Source organism: Hemiscyllium ocellatum, chromosome 28 (genome assembly GCF_020745735.1).
Source record: "Hemiscyllium ocellatum isolate sHemOce1 chromosome 28, sHemOce1.pat.X.cur, whole genome shotgun sequence".
In the NCBI taxonomy this organism is placed as follows: Eukaryota; Metazoa; Chordata; class Chondrichthyes; order Orectolobiformes; family Hemiscylliidae; genus Hemiscyllium; species Hemiscyllium ocellatum.
In genome coordinates, this window is record NC_083428.1 from 30,265,696 (window position 1) to 30,279,959 (window position 14,264).

The window sequence follows — 14,264 nt, forward strand, 5'->3', positions numbered from 1 at the left end:
GGATTCTGGGTACAGCTTCGCTCGGCTGACGTCACACTGGATTCCCGCCAAATCTCCAGGGCAACTGGCACGTGCGCAGGCCTGCCTGAACCTGGGGCAGAATATGCTAGAAACAGTCAACAAGTTAGTCAGCAGCATGCTGGGCAAAGGAATGTTTCGTCTTTATTAGAACTGGAACAATTTATCAGTAGAACAGTGAAAATGCTGGAGGGCTGTCTGCACTTGGAGTCTACTGCATCTAGAGAAAAATGGTTTAGCTAAACACACTTTGCTAATCTTACCCAAAGCAAGACAATTTTGTTTCCTTTCAGGCACTTATCCTTTGAAAACCATGATCTGAATCGAAATCTGCCATCCTTTCAGGCAGTAAGTTCCAGATTGTAACCAATCATTGCAATAACAAGTTTTTTTCCTTACTTTCCTGTTTAATTGTTCCACCAATCGCTTTTAAAACAGTTTCTTTCTATCTGCCCTAACTACCACCACGATGATTTAGTTTGAAACTTAACAGATTTTAAGCAAGTACAATGATGGGGAAGGTCTTAGATGGTAAGTGCGCTAATTCTTTAGCAACAGCGTGATGGTTGAGTGTTAAGGAGCTAGTATTGTTTTAACTGAACACCGAAGGAGACATGGTACTATGTTGATTTTAAATACTACTTGCAAAAAAAATCCCTTTTTTAATGTACACATTAAAACACTGCAATCCACCGTGTGATACTATTATCCAACAAATGTTTCACCCAGCAAAGTGCTTGTCAAAGAGGTAGATTTTTAAGAACATCTTAATGGAGGAGAAGGAGATAAAGAAGTGATCTAGAAAAGGAATCCCAATGATTAAATTCAAGAAAAGCAAATATTATTTCTCACTCAGTCCCAAAAGTTGCACTCCATTATGCTTGTTGGAAATCCTTGGAGAAGGGTAGTGAAATGATTTGCAATTTACTATAACAGCTGAACTAATTCCTCAGTTCAAACTTGGTACTTCTAGTTGAATTTGTGATTTTTACAATTTATACAGTGTGGAACTGACAGGCTAGGTACAAACTGACAGGCAAAACCAGAACAATTTCAAAGTGAAACTGCTGGGGTGAGCAGTAAACCTGCTTATAATACATTGTACCTTATCCTTTTTGCACAAGCACAGTATTTCATCCATGCACAGACACTGAATGCACAAAGTATAGAAGACATTTTAAAATAGGGAATGGGGGGGTGGGGGAGCGGGGGGTTGGCACATAAATACATCAGTGGCTACAAAAAGGAACCCAAAAATATTTCACAAGCAAAACCAAATATTAAAAATTACAAAAGCAGTACTGATAGGGAACTCAAATGGCAATATACTTACAGAAATGGTGGCCATGACTGAGGTACTAAATGAGTACTTTGTATCTGTCTTCACTAGAGAAGAAAATAGCAATGTAGCAGTGGGAGGAAGTACTAGATATATTGGATAAAATAAAAATAGATAGAGAAGATACATAAAGGTTTGGCAGTTCTCAAATTTGAAAAGTCATCTATTTTAGAAAAGATGCATTTTAGATTACCTAAAGAAGTAAGGCTCTGGTCACAGTCTTCCAACACCCCATGGATACAGAGGTTGTGACAGAAAACTTGTGGATTAGAAATGTAACATCCCTGTTCACAAAAAGAAGACAAATAAATTAAGGAACTAGGAGACAGTCTAGTCTCAGGGTTGAAGAAACTGTTAGAGACAATAATCCATGACAAAATTTTAAACATTTCAAAGGGTGTGAATCAACAAATCAGAGGTCATGAAATTGGGTCAAAAAAAATGGGAAGGCGACCTATTATCTTAATAGTGAAAGACCTGGGAGTGCCCTGGTACGGAGGGATCCAGGTGTACTCATTCATAAGTCACAGAAAACTAGCAGATAATAAAGCAAATGGATTGTTGGCTTTTATAGATAAAGTAATACAATATAAAGGAAAAGAAGTATTGTAGGAGAAAATGAGGGCTGCAGATGCTGGAGATCAGAGTCAAAAAGTGTGGCATAAGCCGTACATCAGGAACATTTCTGAAACATCGATTCTCCTGTTCCTCGGATGCTGCCTGACCTGCTGTGCTTTTCCAGCGCCACATTTTTCACCTAAGGAAGTATTGTTGCAACTATATGAGGTATTGGCAAGACCATACCTGGAGTATTCTGCACAGTTTTGGTCACCTTATTTGAGGAAAGATGTAGTGGCATTGGAGGCATTCAAACAAAGTTCACTAGATTGATCCCATAGACGAGGGGTTTGTCATATGACGAGAGATTAAAGAGTTTAGGCCTAAACTTTCTGCAGTTTAGAAGAATGGGGGTGATCAAATTGAGGTATTCAAAGTGATAAAAGATGAGGTTAAAATAGATGTGGAACGGATGTTCCCTCTTGTGGGGCATTCTAAGATGAGAGGTCATAGTCTTAAGATAAGGGATAGCAAATTTAAAACAGAGTTCAAGGCTGGCATCCAAGTATGCCAATAGATACGGCATGATTTACACCAAATTGGGAGAGATTTAAAGAAACTACCATTTTGCTATCATGCATTATTCACCTGGTAATAAATTTAACACAAACCCCCATCATTGTTAGTATTTTGGAGAGACAACAATCTAGTATTATTGTTAGAAGTTTAATCCAGAGATCCAGGTAATATTCTGGGGAACTGGTTTGAATCACATCATGGCAGATGCTGGAATTTTAAATCAAGTTTTAAAAATCTGAGTCTAATCTAATGATGACCATGAAACCATTGCTGATTGTCAGAAAACATGTTTGGTTCACTAAAGTCATTTAGGGAAGGAAACTGCCATCTTTTCGTGATCTGACCTACATACAGTTGGAGACTCTGGATACTGCAAAGGCTATGGTTCCTGACAACATTCCAGCAATAGTACCAAAGATTTGTTCTCCAGAACTTCCTGTAACCCTAGCCAAGCCATTCCAGTAAGCCACAACACTGACATTTACCCTACAACATGGAAAATTGCCCAAGGATAAATCCAGCCCAGCCAATTACTGCCCCATCAGTCTAGTCTCAATCATCAGTAAAATGGTAGAAGGTATCATCAACAGTGTTACCAAGGAGGACTTGTCTAGCAATAACCTGCTCACTGATGCCCAGTTTGGGTTTCACCAGGGCCTTGGTCCAAACATGGACAAAGGAGCCTAATTAAATTGAAATGAATGCTTGATTTTCATTTGCATTTAGCAAATAAAGTAAGAAGTGTAATATGTCACTTCACTCTTGCGCCATTTTGAGTTACAGAACATATTAACATATAACTAAAATATAACTAAAAACAGAGTTTTTCGTCCTGTTTAGTGCTCTGCTTGATTTCGATGGGGGGGGGGGGGTCTCCACAACAGACTCTGTGCCCACCAATGCCCCCACATCACAGTCCATTCCAGGAGTCCTGCTCCGGGATCATCACCGCTGCACCACCAGAAGCACCACATCGGGCCTACTATGCCACCAACAATGCAACCACTGCTCCTGTTGATCTGGCAGGAGTACCGATTCGGGTCTCCCACATTGCTACACCTGAGCAGTGCCGACTACGGATGACACATTCTCCACTGACCACAGAGGCCATCCTGCCGTTGCCACTGTCTCAAGTCCTGCACTGGGCCCACCAACAAATTCCAGAGATGATGTGAAGTTGATTTCCTTTGGTTTTACCAAGTATTTCATTGAAGAGCCCTTGCAAATCTGGATTTCAGTGGGAATCAGGGAGCAAAGTCTTCATTTGTTGGGGTCTTACTTGGTGTGAAGATGATTGTGGTGGTTGGAGGTGATTCATCTCAGCTCCAGGATATTTCTGTAGGTGTTCCTCAGGCTAGTCCAAAGATGTGCAGGTTAGGTAGATTAGCCATGCTAAATATGGGGTTATAGGGATAGAGTGCTGGGGCTGGAAGTTGACCAGAGACTGAAATGGACTAACCATATAAATACAGTGGCTACAAGAGCAGGTCAGAGGTTATAAAATCTGCAGTCAGGAGTGTGATGGAACCTCCCCTGCAGCTGTAAAAACACTCGAGAAACTTGACACATCCAGGGCAAAGCAACACACCTGATTGGTACCACATCCACAAACATCCACTCTCTCCACCAGTGGCACTCAGTAGAAGCAGTCTGCACCATTTACGAGACACACTGTAGAAATTCACCAAAGATACTGAGATAGCACCTTCCAAATCCACAACCACTATTGTCCAGAAGGATAAGAGCAGCAGATACATGGGAACACCATCACCTTCAAGTTCCTCTCCAAGCCACTCATCATCCTGACTTGGAAATATATCGCTGTGCTTTCAGGGTTGTTGTGTCAAAATCCTGGAATTTCATCCCGAAAGGCATTGAGGGTCTACCTACCTATAGCAAATCAACTACAGAAGCAGGTCACCACCACCTGCTGACTAGGGTCTCTCCACCCCAGCTGCAGAATGAGGGAGTACACTAAGATGGTATGGAGAGGTGAAGAAGAAAACATTGATGGCACAGTTGACTATACGCTGCACATTATTTGGTATATTGCTATACCGTTTTAACATTTTATTAGATTGGTATTCTCGTTTTGTAGCCTGAATGTAACTGTGCCAGCATTATGTATAACTTCACGATCTCCCAGGTTATACCATGGGTTGATGTCTGCGTTGAAAGCTGTTGCAACATCTGAAAGCAAAACCTATTACATAGGAATGGATCTTGCTGACACTATTATCTCATTCTACAACCCTATACCACCCCTGGCCTAAGTGTTGTTGTAAGTAAATGGGTCAGTGAGGCCCGAGGCTGGGAGGTGCACAACAAACAGGCAGCCAATGCATTTAGGGTGGCCAGTGAGTACAGACCCCTCAAGTCTGTGTACTTTGCAGTGCTTAGTCTGTATGCAATTTTGTTTCCCTTTGAAAGCCTTCACATCGGGTGGGTCACACAGCCCTCTCATTCACAAGTCAAGATACTTACCCAGCCCACTCCAAGACTGGTTGTTGCCATTTTATTCCCATTTGCACATTTTCCAGAAAGATGGAAGGTCAGTGTGGTCCTTGGCCAGTGGCTTTTCATCTCTATCTCTACATGTCAGTGAACATTCCCCCCTGCCCCGACCATCCAAACTGCCTTACTGTAACCCCTTAGACTACACACCATCCCAGGTTCCTATCCAAAACATCTGCATGATCTGCATGTGCCACCTTAGGCCACTAGCCCATGCTAGGTGTGGTCATACACTATCGATCATTGAAATCAGTCTGCTCCTGACCATGGATTAACCCCTTTCCCTCATAACATCCTTCTGATACGTGCTTTACAAACCCAAATAAGCAGACAAAACACATCCAGCAACTCTAGCCACTCTCCCCTACATCAAAGACATCTCAGAAATGACTGCCAGACTACTCAGATTCCTTGGCATCATGGTAGCCCACAAACACACCAACACACTAAAACAGCAGCTAATGAACTTGAAAGACCCTCCACAGACAACAAGCAAAACTAATGTCATTTACAAAATACCATGCAAGAACTGTAACAAGCACCACATTGGACAAACAAGCAGAAAACTAGCCGCCAGGATACATGAACATCAACTAGCCACAAAACGACATGACCCTCTCTCACTAGTATCCTTACATACACTTCGACTGGGACAAAACATCCATCCTAGGACAAGCCAAAGAGAGACACGCACAAGAATTCCTTAAAGCATGGCATTCCAACTGGAACTCTATCAACAACTACATCGAGTTAGACCCCATCTACCACCCCCTGAGAAAATGAACCAGAAATCACATCACCAAGAGAAATGACATCACCAACCCAAAGAATGCTAAACATAAATAGAAAGCAGAAATTATCAGCAATGATTCGCCTGGAGGCCCACTGAAAATGTTACCTAGTAGGGTGACAAAACTTCTGGAAATGATCTTTCTAGCTCAGCGAGCAAACCTACATCCAGTGCTTTACCTTGTCCCTCCCTTGCAGATACTCTTGTCTCTCCCTTCAAAATTGTCAACCCCAGCCTCCAGCCCCAAGCCCAATGAAGCTAAGTCTTTTGCTTGTGGTAGCAGCCTTCATTTGCCCCACAGCCCCATTTCCCCTCCGTTTCTGTGGACAAACCCAACAGGTTGAACATGTTTCACTCCCTTGAGTGACCTAACCAGACAGCCCTAGAATAGAAATGCTCAGACCCATGACTAATGGGTATACATCTTGCTGATTGCATTAGCTCTAAGCACTAGACTGGCTGTAGTGGAACTACAGGATTGATGTGATCCCTCCCTGGACTGCAGATGCATGGAACCCCTGAACAAGAACACTCTGACAAGATGCCTGACTATGGCCAATCTCCTGTATTAGTATCAGAGGTTACCCTTCACTTACTGTGGCACAACCAACTGATTGGCTGCTATCTCCATGGACTTTGGTGGGTTACTTCTTTTAGACTTTGAGACATGGCTGTCTGCTTGCTGCACATGCAAAGTCATGTACATTGCTGGCATGTGCCATGGGTATGACAATAATGTAGCATATGGCTGACCAGCAAGGCAAGTTGGTTGCGGGAATGCACTAATTAGTGCAGCAAGGCAAGGCAGGACAATGCATGGATGTTGTGAGTTTGCAAGTTGGTGCTCAGTTAGCGAGTGCTAAGAGAGCAGCCCTGAGATGCAGCCTGGTCTAATCTGTCAGATGGAAGTATGTCCTTGCCGTAACTTTCCAATGTTAGTTGTTAGTCGACCATGCAATACAAGTCTGTGAATCTTTAGTTGCCTGCAAGTGTATCGGAGGGGTACCGTGATGGTCGTGTGAAGTTGGCAAATGATGGATGCCAATGTCCATGGATAAGAGGTGCATGCGGCTGGTGCTTGTGGATCAAGCCTTGAGATGCTGTTTGGTCCTGAACAACATGGATACTGGTTGCAACCAGGAGCAAGCTGGGCATGCAGGTACTTGCTCTGATTTCAATGTTGATATTTCTCAACAAGGGGTGGCACGGTGGCTCAGTGGTTAGCACTGTTGCCTCGCAGCACCAGGGACCTAGGTTCAATTCCAGCCTTCGGCAACTGTCTGCATGGAGTTAGTACATTCTCCCTGTGTCTGCATGGGTTTCCTCCGGATGCTCTGGTTTCCTCCCACTGTCCAAAGATGTATAGGTCAGGTAAATTGGCCAAGCTAAATTGCCCATAGTGATAGGTGCATTAGTAGGGAGTAGGGGAATGGGTCTGGGTGGTTACTCTTCAGAGGGTTGGTGTGGACTTGTTGGGCTGAATGGCCTGTTTCTGCACTGTAGGGAATATAATCTAATCTATCTTGTTCACCACATCAGGTAATATTGAAAGCTGATATTAACAAGGTGCGTTGTGCCTTTAAATAAGGCATTTACAAGCAATTGACGTTTTTAATTATTGCTGCCCATGAGAAACTCATTTTGTGAAATTTGAGATGCTGCTGACATAGAGATAGGCCTTGACAGACATCTTATCCAGTTCAGCCTCAAATCTCACCATAGGACATTTCATTCAGACTCCCAGAATACTTCAATTTAACTTCAACTCTATTCAATCTGTACAATCTAAATGCTGCCTACAGCATGGGCAAGGATAACAGGTCCAAACCCATGCCTGTGGGAGAGGCTGATGCTGCAAGCAAGATATTTTGTTGAGGTAATAAAAAGCCTGAAGGAAAATTTAGATCTGTAGTTGTGAAATAAACAATCTTTATAGTTGTTTTTAATTACAGTTAAATCTAAATTTCAGAAATTAGAATTTTGTTTTCTTGCAGGAATAATTGATGGATGGAAATGTATTTTCACAAAATATTTTATGAGCATTATACCTGGTTTGCAAGTATTTGATGGGGCAGTGTAGCAAGGGTTCTCTAGTTAACATAGTTGAACTGCCTTCTATGGCTGAATGCTGACAATGAAAACAGTGTCCTCCCTGCTGGCTTCAGGACCCTGCTATCACACTCAAATGGAAATTAGAACGTACAGATTGTTTTTATGGGTGCCACAGACCCCACCCCCTATTAAAATTGCTGCAAGGGAGCCTGCCCATGATTTGAATAGCTGTGCTGCTGCATTTTTCCCACTGGGAGCAGCAACAATTGCAGTAAGGTGAGATTTTTACTCCTGTCACCTTGCTCAGGGAGCTGCCAGCCAATTGGATGTCATGCAACTCGGCAGTCCCAGCAGTGCTGCCCAGGAGTTGTGGCTTCATGGAGAAATTTGTGAAGAAAAACATCTTTGACCACAAATCCTCAGAAAGTGGTCAGCACATAGAGTCCTTGAGACCCTTCGGGAAAAGGAGAGGGTGGATCCTGTTGAGCAGTTCCCTGAGCAGACTGTCAAAATCATTTGGCAGAATGCCTCAATGCCAGAACTTTCAAATAAGCACCAGGATATCGCTTGGCTGGTGGTGAGAAGGGCTCTGCCTGTGAGATCCTTTATGCATGCCCGGATTCTCTGCATCACCTCACACTGCCCTCAAAGTGGCTGTGACCTCCTTCTGGAATGTGCCAATGCAAAGGAAGTCTAGAGAGGAATGCAGTTTGTCGGGGTTTGTCCCGAACAGCTCCGTGACAAGGGATGCTGTGCCCTATGCTATTCCCTGGGATGCACACCGAGACGAGTATCAACTGTGCCTGGATGATCATCAACTCAGTAAAACGCTCTTTGGTCTGCCCAAAACTTGTTGGTCTTCCAAGTGAAGGAGTTGCTCCCCACTGAGTGTTTCGGACTGGCACATTCCAAGGTCCAGGACTATTTACTGAGGGACACACTGAAGCTTGGAGCAGGTGCCACCAAGGCACAGTGGGGAAAGACCACTGTGTAATGTCCCTCTGCCGAAGAATAACAGGAGGCCATTCAGTAATTGGGCCCAGCTGATGCCTCAGCTAAATGTCAAGAGGTTGACAGTAAACAGAATGGTAAACAGCAGCAACTCAATTTGTTCTCTGAAAGTAAAATCAATACACATCTGAACGGCATCATCAACTGTATGTGTACCAAAAATATCTTTCTATGAACAAAGTATATTTTGAAATAAAACAAATCCAGGAGTTGTGGCCAATATTGATACAGCAGGCAGTTCACATTAAGTTCAGAGCCAGTAAGGGTCTTACTGATGGTATTGAATGTTTACTCTAATTTGTTTCATTTAGTGATGACAAAGGTGTCATCCACGTAGCAGACAATCCAAACAAAGACACGCATGAGAATTCCTAGAAGCATGGCATTCCAACTGGAACTCTATCAACAAACACATCGAGTTAGACCCCATGTACCACCCTCTGAGAAAAGGAACAGAAAGTGACTTCACCACAGGAAATAACATCACCACAGGAAATGACATCACCAACCCACGGTGGCACAGTGGTTAGCACTGCTGCCTCACAGCGCCTGTAGACCCAGGTTCAATTCCCGACTCAGGCGACTGACTGTGTGGAGTTTGCACGTTCTCCCCGTGTCTGCGTGGGTTTCCTCCGGGTGCTCCGGTTTCCTCCCACAGTCACAAAGATGTGCGGGTCAGGTGAATTGGCCAAGCTAAATTGCCCGTAGTGTTAGGTAAGGGGTAAATGTAGGGGTATGGGTGGGTTTCGCTTCGGCGGGTCGGTGTGGACTTGTTGGGCCGAAGGGCCTGTTTCCACACTGTAAGTCTAGTCTAGTCTAGTCTAAAAAAAAACCCAAACATATAAATAAAAAGCAGGAATTTTCAGCATTGCTTCGCCTGAGGCCCACTGAAGGTGTTACCTAGTAGGGTAATGAAACGTCTGGAAATAAACCTTCCAGCTCAGCGAGCAAACCTACATCCAGAACTAGCACATCAGCCAGAAGCACAACATACTTTGTTTTCTCTACTTATTCTTCACACCTAGTGGACTCTAGAAATCCTGCCCAAAAGGTTTATGAAACTAAAGGTGGAATATTCTAAGCCTGCCCTGAGCTTTTAGAAGGGTGGATGAATGCACCCAATTGAGTAGGAAGCAAAAATTTCCATTGGCAGGTTAAAGTTTTGGTGTGAATTCCTTTGAATTTTTTGGGCAGGTCAGCCTTCCTGACTTTATGGTTAGGATGTTCTTTTGCATTTAGAAGCATACTATGAATATTCATTTATATCCTAGTCCACTGTAATTATTTCACAGGTACAGACTTGTTGGGCAAAAATAGAAAACGTGAATTAGAAAACCCAACTATGTATAAGAGGAATGTACCTTACAGGGTAGACACCCAAGCTCTAATGAGGACAAATTTCTTCAATAACTTGGTTTCTTCTTTACCGTGTAAGATATGAGGCCTAACCAGGTCAACCAACTCAAAGTCTCAGTCATGTGAGGCCTACTTGCTGTTGTTAAACACTTACCATAATATGGATGAAGCCTGACTAGTCATCAAGCCTGCCCAAGTGAGGCAATCAACCTGGCTAATGCAAGTTAATCTTTGGGAGGAAACTGGAGCACCCAGAGGAAACCCACACAGACACAGTGAGAATGTACAAGCAACACACAGTTGCCCAAGGGTAGGCTAGCTGGGCTTTACTCAAAAGTGGGCTCAACTCAAAAGGTTCAGATAAATATGAGTTAGGTAGAAAGAAATGACAGGGAATGGAACTTGAGTAGCATGATTGTTGGGGGCATTGGAAGGAACTGAAGGAATGGAAGCAAGAAATTGGGAATCAGAGATAGGAGCAAGAGAGACAAAAAGGGTGGGAACTGCATACCAATGGCGGATGTCAACAGAAATGAATGCCACTTCTTTCTTCCACAGCGTTTTAGGAAGGAAGGGGGGTGGCATACTGGCTAGCACTGCTGCCTCATAGCGCCAGGGACCCAGGTTCAAATCTACCCTTGGGCAACTGTGTATGTTGTTTGTACATTCTCCCTGTGTCTGTGTGGGTTTCCTCTGGGTGCTCCAGTTTCTTCCCAGAGATGTTAAAGGTAGGTTATTTGGCCATGCTAAATGCAGGGTTACAGGCACAGGGTGGTGGAGTGGGTCTAGGTGGGACGATGTTCGGAAGCTTGGTGTGTAATTAATGGGCCAAAGAGCCTGCTTCCTCACTGTGGGGTTTCCTATGATACATTGATGAAGTGTGGCAACAGTTTATATCTAGTCTAATTTCCTGGGATGAGGAATACGCTTGACTGATACTCCTGGCTTGTAGAGAGTAAAGTGCTGTCAGAGTGCCTTTCAAATATGACACCTGGAATGTCCTGGTGGGTGACTGAACTTCCTACCCACAGGCCCATAAGATTTGGCATTTTATCCATGTACACCTTAGTACTAAGAATGTAATCATTCAGGAAAACCTGACAAGCCCCAGTGCAGATGTGTACCTCCTGCTTTTAGGTCTGACACTCTTCTTTTTTTTTATTTGAAGGACTAGGAGCCAATGTTAGTCTTAGAATACAGGGGTGAAGGAGATGATCTTGGTTGCAGAGTATTAGTTAAACTCCAAGTTTACCTCCAAGGGGCAGCACGGTGGCTCAGTGTTTAGCACTGCTGCCTCACAGCGCCAATGACCTGTATTTAATTCCATCTTGGGTCATGTCGGTGTGGTGTTTGTACATTCTCCGCCAGTCTGGGTGGGCTTCCTCCAGGTAATCTAGTTGCCTCCCACAGTCCAAAGATGTGCAGATTAGGTGGATTGGCCAGCACAGAAACAGACCCTTTGGTCCAACTCCTCTAAGCCGAACAGATATCCTAACCTAATTGAGTCCCATTTGCCAGCACTTGGCCCATATCCCTCTAAACTCTTCTTATTCATATATCAATCCAGATGTTGTAATTGTACCAGCCTCCACCATTTCCTCTGGCAGCTCATTCCATACATGCACCACCCTCTCTGTGAAAATGTTGCCCCTTAGGTCCATTTCAAACCTTCCAACCTCACCCTAAACCTATGCCCTCTAGTTTTGGACTCCCCCACCCCAGGAAATGATTTTATAAACCTCTATAAGGTCACCCTCAGCCTCGGATGCTCCACAGAAAACAGCCCCAGCCTATTCAGCCTCTCCCTCTAGCTCAAACCCTCCAACCCTGGCAACATCCTTGTAAATCTTTCCTGAACCCTTTCAAGTTTCACAACATCCTTCCAATAGGAAGGAGAACAGAATTGCACACAATATTCCAAAAATGGTCTAAACAATGTCCTGTACAATTGCAACATGACCTCCCAACTCCTGTACTCAATGCTCTGACCAATAAAGGAAAGCATACCAAACACCTTCTTCACTATCCTATCTATCTGCGAGTCCACTTTCAAGGAGCTATGAACCTGCACTCCAAGGTCTCTTTGTTCAGCAACACTCCCTAGGACCTTACCATTAAATGTATAAAACCTGCCTTGCTTTGCTTTTCTAAAATGCAGCACCTCACATTTATCTAAATTAAACTTCATCTGTCAATTCTCAGCCCATTGGCCCATCTGATCAAGATCCCATTGTACTCTGAGGTAACCTTCTTCACTGTCCACTGCACCTCAAATTTTGGTGTCATCTGCAAACTTACGAACTAGATCTCCTCTGTTCACATTCAGAGCAGTGGGCTCAGCACCGATCCTTGTGGCACTCCACTGGTCACAGGCCTCACATTTGAAAAGCAACCCTCTACCTCCACCCTCTGTCTTCTACCTTTGAGCCAGTCGTGTATCCAAATGGCTAGTTCTCCCTGTATTCCATGAGATCAACCCTTGCTAACCAATCTCCCATGGGGAACTTTGTCAAATGCCTTACTGAAGTTCATGTAGATCAAAGTTGAAAATGTGTTGCTGGTTAAAGCACAGCAGGTCAGGCAGCATCCAAGGAATAGGAAATTCGACGTTTTGGGCATAAGCCCTTCATCAGGAATGAGGAGAGAGTGCCAGGCAGGCTAAGATAAAAGGTAGGGAGGAGGGACTTGGGGGAGGGGCAATAGAAATGTGATAGGTGGAAGGAGGTCAAGGTGAGGGTGATAGGCCGGAATGGGGTGGGGGCGGAGAGGTTAGGAAGAAGATTGCAGGTTGGGAGGGCGGTGCTGAGTTGAGGGAACCGACTGAGACAAGGTGGTGGGAGGGGAAATGAGGAAACTGGAGAAATCCGAGTTCATCCCTTGTGGTTGGAGGGTTCCCAGGCGGAAGATGAGGCGTTCTTCCTCCAACCGTCGTGTTGTTATGTTTTGCCGGTGGAGGAGTCCAAGGACCTGCATGTCCTCGGTGGAGTGGGAGGGAGAGTTAAAGTGTTGAGCCACGGGGTGGTTGGGTTCGCCCAACCCCACTCGGGCCTATCACCCTCACCTTGACCTCCTTCCACCTATCACATCTCCATCGCCCCTCCCCCAAGTCCCTCCTCCCTACCTTTTATCTTAGCCTGCCTGGCACTCTCTCCTCATTCCTGATGAAGGGCTTATGCCCGAAACGTCGAATTTCCTATTCCTTGGATGCTGCCTGACCTGCTGTGCTTTAACCAGCAACACATTTTCAACTGTGATCTCCAGCATCTGCAGACCTCATTTTTTACCCTTCATATAGATCAATACCACTGCTCTGCCCTCATTAACTCCCTTCATTACTTCTTCAAAAAACTCAATCAAATGATTGTGATTTCCCACACACAAGCCATGCGGACTATCCCTAATCAGTCCTTGCCTTTCCAAATACAAGTAAATCCTGTCCCTCACGATTCCCTCCAATAACTTGCCCACCACTGATATCAGGCTCACCAGTTTATGGGGATGCTCTTTCGTGTGGACTCGATGGGCCAAATGGTCTGCTCCTACTCTGTAAGGATTTTATATTTCTAAATTTATCCAATCTGAAGGATGGGAGACTGGCTAATTGAGCATTGCAACCACTCTGGAGGAAACAACCCTCTTAACAGGTTTGACTGCACATTGGTTGTAGAAATGCAATACTGCAGAAGTCGAAGGAAGCAATCTATATGACACAGGGAATATGATGTTGGAAGCTTTAACATTGAAGGGGATTCTACAGTTACAAACAATCTGGTGCAACCTGAAAGTGTCGAGCAAAAAAGATGGAATCAATAGCCCAATTATTGAATTTGTGATATGTTGTGAGATCTATAGTTTCAATCTTCACAATGTTTAACTGGAGGGAATGTTGGCTTCTCTAGACCCAGAAGCAGTTTGACAATACAGAGGTAGTGGTGGGGTTGAAAGGGTAGCTGTTGGCCTCCGGGTGAAAGCTAGGCTTGGTGTTATTAAGGGACAATATGAAAGAGCAAAGGGCCTTAAGGCATTCCAACTGCATTGTGTGAGATC